Below are 12,500 nucleotides of genomic sequence, written 5' to 3'. Positions count from 1 at the left end.
CCTAATTTTTTTTAGTGTTTCAAAATAGTAACATTCTCACAATGCTTTTATTTCATGCATCCCCATGGCGTGTAAATACTGTTCATACCAGACACAAATAAATCAAGATATTTGTGCGTAAACAGACGTGTAAACTATTTGAGTTTACTCACTTCATTCACGCATCAAATTAACTTCACAATAGACGTAAATCTGTGTCACTGCACTCTAGTTCCATTGCTAAATGGCTAACATGGATTTTATTGAGAAAGTAGCTGTGTTTGTGTGCTTCAGGAAGACTGAAAAACAGATTAGATTCATTCGGCGCCGTGTCTGAGTTAATGTTAACCATTTAGCAACGAAGCTTGAGTGCGATGATCCAAATCCATGTCTATTGTGATGTGAATTTGATACACTTTATTCGCACATGAAATTGACTTTACAATAGACATGGATTCGCATGAACTTCATTCGCACATCAAATTCACTTCACAATAGACATGGATTCGCATCGTCGCACTCTAGCTTCATTGCTAAATGGCTAACACTGATTTTATTGATAGAATAGCTGTTTATGTGTCTTAGGAAGGCTGTAAAACAGCGTATATTAATTTGTGCTGTGTCTGAGTCCATGTTAGCCATTTAGCAAAGAAGCGGGAGTGCGATGATGCAAATCCACATCTATTGTGAAATAAATTTAATACACTTCATTCGCACGTCAAAGCCGCTTCATTCATGCGTCAAATTCACTCCACAATAGACGTGGATTCGCATGGACTTTATTCGTGCGTCAAATTCACTTCACAATAGAGGTCAAAATCATAGCTTCATTGCTAAATGGCTAACATGGATTTTATTGAGAGAGTAACTGTGTTTATGTGCTTTAGGAAGGCTGAAAAACAGCGCAGATTCGTTCGGCACTGTGTCTGAGTCCATGTTAGTCATTTAGCAACGTAGCTAGAGTGTGATGATGTGAATCCACGTCTATTGTGAAGTAAATTAGATGCACTTCATTCGCGCGTCAAAATAGCTTATCAATAGATGTGGATTCGCATCATCGCACTCTCGCTTCATTGCTAAATGGCTAACATGGATTTTATTGAGATTGAGCTTTGTTTATGTGCTTTAGAGAAGCTGAAAAACAGCGTAGATTTGTTCAACGTCGTGTCTAAGTCCATGTTAGCAACGTAGCTAGAGTGCGACGATGTGAATCCACGTTTGTGAAGTGAATTGGATATGCTTCATTTGCACGTCAAATTCACTTCACAATAGACTTGGATTTGCATCATCGCACTCTAGCTTTTTTGCTAAATGGCTAGCATGGATTTTCTTGAGGGAATAGCTGCATTTCAGTGCTTTAGGATGGCTGAGAAATAACGTAGATTTATTCGGCGCCATGTCCGCATTGTACATGCATTCCCCATTCCACATGTTACTTATTTCTGAGATTCGCAACCGTAACTTCAAACCACAAATCAAGTACAAATCAAAACATTCCTTTAAGCATCTGCCTGGCTAATTTCACGATGATGTCAATGGAAATGTTTGGGGTAATGATGTTGTTCATTACACCCTGCTTTTATAAAGCCAAAAGACATGTGGCCATCTTGTTTCCAAAACCCATAAGCCTTATCTGGGGAAAGGGCACACTGCAGCCCCTAGCTTACCCAAGAGCCAATGAATCAACCCCTTTTGGACCTGACAGTTTGGTCCTGAGGGTCTTTTTTTAAACCCACTATCACACAAACACCAAAAATCCAACATTTCCTCCTCGTTTCACCTGGCTTTAAAGCAGCAGTGAAGGTGCGTTGAAGGGTAGGAGATCAATGGGAGGACATCTGAGTGTCAATGCCCCACTTTGCCTCTCAGGACTGTCGCAGTGAGGGTTCGTTTTACAAAACTAGCACAACTTCGGTCCACATCATCATATTGCACTGCCGTAAATCTCATGGCGCGTGTTTACAGAGCAAGTCGTTTTGTTGTGTCTACTCAAACCGTTTGCCAAAGGGGCACTGCTAATTCCAAACACTACCTTTTCTGACCATTCAGCAGGCTTGAAAGCCCGCCAAGTCAAGTACTCTTTCTGATCCAAGAGTCAATATCCAGTTCTAAATGCGATTTCTCTCTGAGATTTCTTCAATGGGACGATCTTTTATTGTAGACCATCCCATGATTGAACTGAGGTTGAGTTAAATGCAAAATAACACAATATCTATATTCAGCTGTCTCTGTATTTAAAATTCTCTTTATAAAACACAATCAACCAAAAAAAGAGCATTTGACCACCTTAATATGACTTTTTATATTCTGCAGAAGATCACTGTTAAAAGTATCAACTTCCATACCAATCAGAACTGAGATTTTAATTGTCTAATTCTCACTAACATTGAAGTGCTTTCTTAAACACCGCTGATTGGCCATTGGGATCACATGCTCAACAGAAATGACTGCAATTGGACGTAAAGGTTATCAGTTTACTACTGTTTATAGAGTACAAACAAAGTGGTCCTGAACTTAAAACCTGACAACACTACTGCAGAATACACTTTTTTTTTTTTTAATCCTGACAAGTTTTTAAAATGTTTTTCCCCAGAGAATGAAGTCTCATTGCTATCAATAGTTTCTATATTGGTATCAACGGTTGCACAAAGAACCTTTAAAATACATTAAACTATATAATGGGGCTGCAAAAAATATCGTTTAAGCATCAATATCACAATGTGATCATTGGCAAAAGTCACATCGTGACCATAAGCAATGTTGAGTCTGGATTATAATTCATCATTTGCATGTGTTTTGATGCCTGTCAATGTAGGCATAATAAATTGTACCATTTGTAACTTCAACAACGATAAATTTTATTGAATTATTTTTAATTTTATTATTCAGTTACTGTACTTGAATACTGTTAGCCTCGGGGTAATAATAAAACACTTTATTTTAATTGCGTCTTTGTCTTGATTGTATTTATAGATTGTTATGCGTGAAAATACTTCCAACATGCAAATACAGAAATGCACTGCAAATAGCAGACTACATTGAAAATGTGTCGGTGGTCCCCAAAAAGTTTTTAGACTGTTTATTAAGAGTTTATGGAGATGCACTCCCACTGCAGAATCATTCCAATCGATCTAGCATACATTTTTTCCAAATAGAGATATTCAGATTATCTAGGGCCGGGCAATATGGCAAACATGCAATCTCGATTAATTATTTTCCATATTGAACGATAATGATTTATGTATATTTCGATATCAGTTGCTAATGCTTCCACATTTAAAAGAGTACCCCAACAATGACTGAAGATACTAAAATGAGAGGGTCCAATAAATAGCATAACCTGTTTTCGGTATCTGATAATGTTTAGCGGCAGAAAATTCAATGCATTTCTAATATCAACACACTTCTAGATTCCCATTGTTGTATACTTCTGCAGTGCGATTGGCTTTAAAAAGTCCAGAGCTTATCACTGTTATCAGCATAAACTTTATCATGATTCGATCGAATATTGTGTACTTTATCTGGTAAAAATTGTATTGATATCGTAAAAGAATGATAGATTTTTCCAATATTGTGCAGCCTAACTATATAATTTTTTCAGATTATTAAAATGCATTCCAAGAAAAAAAGTGTTCTGTAAAAAAAAACTGTTTACTAAAAGCTTTATTGAGAAACTCCAATAACTACCATTCTATTGCATCACTGAAGAACTCTCTTTATTTTGAGTGTTTTAATGGAAATGCTTGTCTTATTTGTATTAGAGAAACTCTTAAAATAAAGAGCATTGCGGTGATGCAGTCTGACTACCATTTCAAGATCCTCAAAGAACCTTTTAGTGTTGCTTACACAACCATTTTTTGCTCTTAGGATGAAGAGTGTTTTAATAATCTGAAAAACATTTTACCATTATATAGTTACTTGTGTGCATTCCAATGTTTCAGTGAACCAATGTGGCCAAATGAGAAATTTTACATTTAAAATAGAGCTGCACAATATAATATTAGCATCGATATCGCAATGTGATCGCAATAGTCACATCGCAGGATTTGCAATGTTGAGTTTGTACTATAATTTAATCATTTGCATGTGTTTTTGATTCCTGTGATTGTATAATGATTTTTAAAACATTCAGGTATAAGAAATTGTACCATTTGTGACCTTAACTTTGGATTAATTTTATTAAATTATTTGTAGCATTCACTTACTGTAGTCGAATACTGTTTAGCCGCCTTTCCACTTCACACGAGGTTTGGACACGACTGTCGGAATACGCCACCTTGTGGCAGTCGCACAGAATTTTCAGTGTTGTCGTGCACCATAGATGACAAACTGATTCTCACGGTGTCCGAAATAAAGTGCAAAAAGAGCCTAAACCCTACATGCGTTCACCATGGTTGAATGAATAAATAAATGAATGAATAGTAGAAACTCATAAACCGCTAAACATTTTAGAGGGAATGTGGAGACAACTTAAATATTTTTAACTACTCATTTATGAATAGATTTTTTTTTAATATTAGACTTTTTTCTGATTCCAAAAATAATTTAAAAACTCTTATTTCTCATCTCAAGCGCATGGACCTGCTTGGACAACACTAGAATAACATCTCATCCGGGTGACTGGTCTAATATGGTCTAATCGCAGGAGATCAAATATTACCTGCAGGTCAAATCCGATCTAAATTTTCCGCATACAGAGATGATCGGAACTACACGCAGCTCCCAGACTACTCTCCATTGGAAATTAATGACTTCAGCTCTGGCGCTCGCGTTTGTCGTGTACAGTGAAAAGTCGGCTTTAGCTTTTATAGATAGTCATGCATAAAAATACAACACATGCAAATACAGTAATGCACTACAAATAGCACAAACAACAATGAAAATGTGTCAGGGGAGCTAAAAGTTTATAGATTGTTTATTAGATTTTATGGGGATGCAAATGTATCGCAATATATAAATCGAAAAATAAAAAATAAAGCAATTCAATTTTTACAATATCGTGCAGCCGTAATTTAAAAGTATACCGAAATTTAAATCAAAACACCTTTGCCCTGAATGAACCCTGACCTTCACTGACATTACATGGAGCTAAAGAAACTAGGGATGCACCGATCCCAATACTTGGATTGGATATCGGTTCGATAGCGCATATTTTTGCTGGATCGGGTATCGGCTAGCTGGTACCAATTCAAATCTGATCTTGCACGTGCACTGTATTCTGTGTTTATAAGCGAACTAAGCAGTGAAGTTAGCCTATTGTAAAGGCTGATTTATACTTCTGCGTCATACGTCGACGTATTTTACGGCGCTGACGCATAGCCCTTCGCCGTGGCCGTCGCTGACATGCACCTCTCAAAAAAATTTAACTACAAGTTGCAACGACGTGTAGCGCAAGCTCTGTGATTGGTCGGCTTGGTAGCGCTGACGAGTCTGGGCGCGACTGAGAGCCGCGTGAATGGTGCGAGCCTGATGGAGCGATTGTTTACAAGTGTGGAGTCCCGTGAAGGAGCTCCGGATGGAAAGTTTTGTTTTGTGTTTACCTCATAGTTAAAGTTGTTGCACGTCCGCCGGTTCCTGCCTTAAAAATGATCGAGTTTGAGCAACTTGTACATCCCGGAAGTGTTCAGGAAAAACAAAACAGCATCGAAGAAACTCGACACAGAGGAACATTAACACCTCACTGCCAACTAGAGTTTCGGAAGTGTTAATGCAGACCAACAGAGACAGCGCGCAGAAGTATAAATGCACAGCTACGCGCGCTGCATGCGCCGTGGGTTACGCCGGTCACTTGACGCAGAAGTATAAACCAGGCTTAAGGCACTAGAAAGTTGTCATGTAGGCCTACTATAAGCCAAATGTTCTGAAGCCATTCTATAGTTTAATGTGAAGTACAGATGAATATACAAGTGCTTAAATTCATGTTCAGTTCAGCGCATCCCGCTGCTGCACCAGTCGATCATTCTCCATTCATTCACAATTTAAACTGCGTGTCGCGTTCATGACAACACAAGCAACTTTCTCCAAGACTATTTGTTCCTGTTAGTTTAAATCACATCATCCCAAATCACTAAATCAAGGAATTTACCTACAAATAAGTTGTTGACATTTTTTTCTTCAGCTGAACACACAAAAAGATGTTTTGAAGAATGTGGTCCACCACTGACTTGAATATTTTTAGGGATGTACATATCCCAATACTTGGATCGGATATCGGTTCGATACTGCATATTTTTGCTGGATCGAGTGTCGGCCAGCTGGTACCGATCTTGTGCTGTATTCTGTGTTTATAAGCCAACAAAAGCCATGAAGGTAGCCTTTTGTAAGGCACTAGAAAGTTGTCATGTAGGCCTACTATATCCCAAATGTTCTGAAGCCATTCTATAGTTTAATGTGAAGTACAGATGAATAATCACATGGTTAAATTCATGTTCAGTTCAGCGCTTTCCTCCACTGCGCCTGTCAATCATTCTCCATTCATTCACAATTCAAACTGCGTGTCGCGTTCATGACAACACAAAATAACTTTCTTTAAGACTATTTGTTCCTTGTAGTTTATATCATATCATCCAAAAATAATGTCATTTACCTAAAAATAAGTTGTTGACCTTTTTTTTTTTTGCTGTAAACACACAAAAAAGATGTTTTGATCCACACTGATCTGCATATTTTAAGTGTGTGTTCAGCAGAAGAACAAAACTCATACAAGCATTGGAAAAAAACTGGTTATATCATCACAAAATGTACATTTTGTGTGAATTATCTCGTCAAATCTAACAAATATACATTAATATAGCCTTATATTACAGAAAAAAAGCATGCATTCAGCAAGGGAAAGCCAGTGTTTTGTTAAAGCACCTGTTCTAGCATAAGATCTGGTGTGCAGCAGGTCTAGGCAGAACAGGTACTCAAACAGCTACCTCTAAACCGTGACAGATCTATGATGAAATCTACATTGATAACTTGAGTCTTTGCTCAGCTCAGTGTACTCCATCTTATCACCTGGCACCGCACTTCACAGGTTTCGTGGGCTTAACAAAACCAGACAGTCACTAGCAATAAGGTGCCCATGCACCATGGAAATTAAAGAGAACAAACTGCATAAAATCCCTTCACAGGCGATGGCCATAAGCTCGGGCGCGCCGACTAAAGTGATGAATAGTCCAAAAAAGGTAGAAAAATAAATACCACGCTGCCAAGTATCTTCCGCCTGAGGGGGAGGAGGGGGAACGGTCCACACAAAATGCCTTTGAGCAAAACAGTCAATAAGAACATTGTTTGGACCCCTCTTGAGGATGTAACACTAGTGGGGCGCCCCTCACAGTATGCAGCAGCCTTTTTTCGAAATTAGCAGAAAACACTCCAATTGGCGCTTATTTGATGTGCTACTTGCTAAAAAAAATATTTCTGCTTCACAGTTCTGTTGTTTACACAGATTACTTGCATCAGACGTTAGTGCGATTTGGATTTCACCAGGGTAATTCTCTGAGAAGTACGTGTTCGGTGACTTCTGAACGGACCTTTTTCTCTCTGAACAATAACCATAAGTGGCTTTAATAACAGTAGGTGCAGAGCTTTCTCTCTTGCCACTTGTCAAACTGGGAAAATCTCATATATGCTATGAAAATATCTCAGAACTTAAAGGATTTCTAGAAGTTAAAAGGTGCACCAGGTAATGCTTTTGTTTACATTTATCTAGCTGTAAAAAAGTGGCTTTAAAGCTATGTTGACAACTGAACTGGTGTACGACCCTTATATCCAAGTTGCCACTTTATTTGCGTCTCTCTCAGCCTTATACGATACGGCCATATAATGATTATTATTATTGAATTCAGACCATTAGTAGCAGAGCAGCCTTGTTTTTTCCATTGTTTTTGCATAGGGATTTGAAAGTCTTTGTTAAACAGTTACACTTCATAATCCAAACCAGCTGTGAGGAGAATCACATCAAAAACTTTGACTTAAAGCAAAATACGAAAGGTACATTCATGGCCTTAATGAGGGAGATCAATGCAGCTCGATTCTATGAAGCACTGTGAAAGACAATCCAAATAAAATCCATTGATAATTACAATCAATTATTTCAAAATATGCTTATATATACGTACAGATATTACAACATGATCGTGAGAGTGTAGGGGAAACTGACTTTCATTGGCTGTTTCATTAAAGTTCTTCTGCCTTGTAGATTCTCTGATTAGGGGGGATTTCTTTGTAGAATCATGGGTAATGTAGTTTTAAACAGAATTCATCCTGTCAAATGTGATTTTTTTTAAATCAGTTGAAATAATGTAGACTGGTGGCTTCAGCAAATGCACTTCTACTGATTTACAACCTCACAGAACACAATAGGTTGGTCTTTAAATTTGAGTTGAGGTCACAAATCACTTCTGTGGAGAAAATGAATGGGATTTTTACATTGGGAACCCAACGGTTTGGCTGCATTGCATGACACAGCAGGTCACATGATCTCAACATGGCAGCACACATGAGTGGTGGACCCAATCCACATAGTGCACTTTTTTTTTAAATATAAAACTTTTTGTAAATGTTCAAAAAATGTGTTTAAAATACTTTGGGGAGGTAAAGAAACATGAATTTGCCAAAATAAGTTATGTCAAGTCAAGTGCACTTTTACTTAAAAATATGTGCAAAAAGTCTCCAAAAACAAACTACTGTCATCTAGCAACATAATGCCCATGAAAAAAAATCTTCAGGGGCCAAACTCTGCAAAGCAGATTGCTAGAGTAAGCCTCTGACTATATAAAGCCTATAAAGTAAACCCTGTCTCACTTTGGACGTGTCTGCAGAGAACGAATAACAGAGCGCATATATCATTGATCAGAGTTTCTTTCTAAACGTCATCTCCCCCCGATTATCAGTGACTCCCTGTTGGCTTCGATCAATACCTGCATTCACGCTGGAATTAGATTTCACTCTTACGTCTGTCAAGTGTTGGGCAGCCATTTGCGTGCATATGGAGCAAGTTGAGAGAACGTCCTCACTTACGTAAATGGCTGATGCATTTTCGACATCTTTTTTTTCTAATTGTACAGGCTCACCGTACACCATCCGTGTGCCCTCGGCACAGTAGAGTGAAAGCCCGCTCCCCAGAACAGCTCCAAAACACTCACTAAACAGCCCGTTTCGCCTGATATAACGGGAATACGAGCGTTAGGTGCATTTAGATGGCGCTGTATTTGTGTATATGTTGTTTTTTGTTCATTGTGTCTGAGCTGCTACTGCACTACTGTAGCTACAGCCGGGAGGACGCGAGGCTTTCTCCGCCAATCTGGGTTAACCCCTAGAGACACCAGATGAAACAATGAAAGCCGTTTCACACATTTAAAATACCGCTTTGGCTAGTAAACTTGTCAAAGTTGCCTGCTAAATGTGACGGGCTTTTAGCGGAATCGCTCTTGAAATAGCCGCTCGATGTGCGATACGCCACGGCGCAATCCCGAGCTCATTTTAATAGTATTAGCCAAGCCACTTTGAACTGCTGCGTGTTTGCTTTCCACGCAAAATCCGCTATGCTATTGTCTGGCTGCTCAGCAGCCTCCTTCAAAACCCCTATTCGCAGTTTAACCCATTCATCCACGCCGAATTACAGCCCATTCGCGTGTGGATACGGTTATAAACCGTATAGCTCGAGTATTCCCCAATCCGATCGGATACCGGCTAGGCCGCGCGTCAATCCCCGGACTCACCTGACTCGCCTTTACCCTTCAGGTTCCTCTGGCTCCGGGTTCACTCTCCGATCCTGAAGCGCTGCTGTAGCTCTTCACGACCAGTCCCCGGCACCGGCAGGCAACACAAAAGCGCTGATTGGGCCTCGGCGAGCGCTCATCCCCTTGGTCTCTGCCCAGACAGACGGGTTATTGGTCGGCGGCTGTGTCGGAGACGCGCCCCTATTAAGGTGTATGTTGTTGTCTGTGTCTGGAGGGGAGGGGACAAGAAGCTCTGAAATGATGGGAACTAAATGGGTTGTTATGCGCGTCGTGTCGGCAGCACAAGGCGAGCTTACTACACTGACAGATAAATTGTGGACAGCCATATTAACTCGCTCTTCTTTCCGATCGACTGGAGCATTTTGAGGACCGCTGTGGTGTGAAATCGCGCCGATCGTCTGCAACATTTGGACATTCTTCCAGACGTTTTCAAAACTTGCAGAGCAGCGAAACAGACCGTGGTACTTTCTCGCAGCGACAGATTTGTTGTTTTAATGGTTGATTTTAGGCCGCGTACGTGGACTGGAGGGATTCGGGCGAGATTTGATTTGCCATTGTCTGAAGCATCGTGGAAATGATTTATTTAAACAAATACCGAAACCATCCTAATTAGTCAGGATTATGTTGCAAGCATTGAAATGTATGATCGTGATTCATTCCTATTCCAATTCAATCATAATAATCAATAAAAGATTGTTTTTTGTATTTAGATTTATTTATTTTTCTTAAATGTCTATTGCAATTCATATTAGATTATTATATTATAGTATACTTTGTTTTAAGATATCGCACGATGCGAAATTCATTTTAAACACATTATTTATAGATTTGTTTATCTTATTAAATGATCTTTCAAAAATGTTTTACATTTTACCTAAAATGATGTTATTGCCATAACCGGTGATCAATAAATGTCACCCAGTTTATATAGGCAACAGTATAACAGCAATAATGCATGTGCGTTTACATGCTCAGTGAATTAGTCGTGGCTCTTACAAGGTTAAAACCTTTTGGTGACCAGCTCAATTTTTTTTCAGTGCCACACCACCCACAACTTGTCGGCATGCTTCCAAAAAGACGAGTTAAATGTCAATGCTTTGCAGTAGCCTAGTTGGGATTTATAGATGCATACCAAACATCTTCATAACAATAGATTGAAGATAAAACTCAGGTGGAGATTTGATCATTTGTATGATTAAGAAAATACAAAATCTAAATGTAAAAATATTAAATAAGATATTATGTTAATGATAATAATGTATAACTCTTAGATTCGTTTTAAAACACTCCAACTATTATTCTAACAATAATGCAACAATTTCAAAATATTTGTATTTTTAGGAAAACAATGTGTGGCAGCCTACAGTATGATGACACAGTGATTAAGCAATCTACCACAGATAATAAACATCTTAAAAATATAGTGATATCAGCATGCCAAGCAGTCTCCTACAGCAAAATACATATTATTTGCATTGCACTTGAGATAAACCTGTATCCGTCTTTCTCTTGCTCTCATTTATTTTTATATTCGACTCAGTGATGGGGCAGTAGCACACACTGAATGAACAATACGATTCTCTTGACCTACTTACACATGCATGCATTGTTGCAGCCCACAACACTAAGAGTGCAACAAAGGTGCGAAACACTTCAACAAAATTTTTACGAAGAGAACATAAACGTCTTTTTTTGCTTGCACGTGTATATACAGTAACATAAGAGCCGTGAAATGAATGTTGCATGCAGCGTTTCTTCATCCGGGTATTGTTTACACTCACTGTATGATAGCCTACTGTATCTCGTCATATACTGTAGACTCTATATGGGACCGCAGCGGCTTTGTCCCGTCAGTCGCTCTCCGGTGAACGGGAGCTGTCTCCGTGTTACAAAGCAGGGGAGATTAGTGACATATCGCAACATTTGTCCACCATAAACCCACGTAGCGTTTTAACCGGAGCTGGTATGTATTGATGTTCACATAGAACTCTTTTATTGTTTGTCAACACTGAGGCTGAGACCTCTAGCGGCGGCTCGAGTTGTTTACGGCAGATTTACAAGGCACGAGCTCAGTGACTCACTGCAATATGGAGTGCATTAATAACTCACTTCTGTCTACACCTACTCCATGTCACATCTGAAAAGGTTTACTTCATTAAATACGTTAAATCCCACGAGGAATCTGTGCAGAACGAAGTGGCTAACTTACGGGGATAGTTCAACCATCATGACAGCTCTGTCATCATTTGCCCTCATGTCGTTTATTTTGCTACTATGTACACACAAAAAGAAGAGATTTTGAAAAATGTTTTCATTTGTGTGTGTGTGTGTGTCTGTGTGGCCAAAGAATGAAATTACATGCAGGTCAAATGTTGGTTTTGACCCCTGTGACCTTCAGAAAGACGAAAGGCATGAAAATAAAACACATACATTAAATCATTCTGGTTAATCGGTTTTTCTAAGCAAAAATGACCTTCAGATATTTTAATAAAATTCTTAATTTATGTAAGTATATATTTTTACATAACATATATTTTACATTGCTGAAATATTTTAATAATATATCTGGAGGTATTCAAATTTATCACATTATTTTATTACATTTAATGAGTTTAATAATTAACTAAATTACAAAAAAAATCAGTCTTGACCCTGAACAATTTTTTTGTATAAAAAGTTTGAAATTATCATATTTTAAATCTTTTTTTATAGGTGGCACAGTGACTCACAGCAAGAAGGTTGCTGGTTTGAGTCTTAGCTAGAGGAGATGGCATTTCTGTGTGGAGTTTGCAT

General features: G+C 38.5%; 2 protein-coding genes across 3 annotated transcripts in view; one reads left to right on the top strand and one right to left on the bottom strand.

Annotated features, from left to right (window-relative positions):
• gatad2b (GATA zinc finger domain containing 2B) overlaps positions 1 to 9,799 on the bottom strand; it is an 88,583-nt gene extending 78,784 nt beyond the window's left edge. For both annotated transcript variants that reach the window (XR_012394639.1, XM_005159747.6), the window contains exon 1: positions 9,687 to 9,799. The gene's annotated coding sequence lies outside the window, so the exon portion shown is untranslated. The remainder of the gene's footprint in view (positions 1 to 9,686) is intronic.
• The window catches only part of trioa (trio Rho guanine nucleotide exchange factor a), a 784,286-nt gene that overhangs the window by 396,418 nt on the left and 375,368 nt on the right, over positions 1 to 12,500 (top strand). The window lies entirely within an intron of this gene.

The sequence above is a fragment of the Danio rerio genome, chromosome 19 (assembly GCF_049306965.1).
Source record: "Danio rerio strain Tuebingen ecotype United States chromosome 19, GRCz12tu, whole genome shotgun sequence".
Lineage (NCBI taxonomy): Eukaryota > Metazoa > Chordata > Actinopteri > Cypriniformes > Danionidae > Danio > Danio rerio.
Note: the sequence above shows the minus strand (reverse complement) of the source record. Positions and strands in the feature narration are given on the sequence as shown.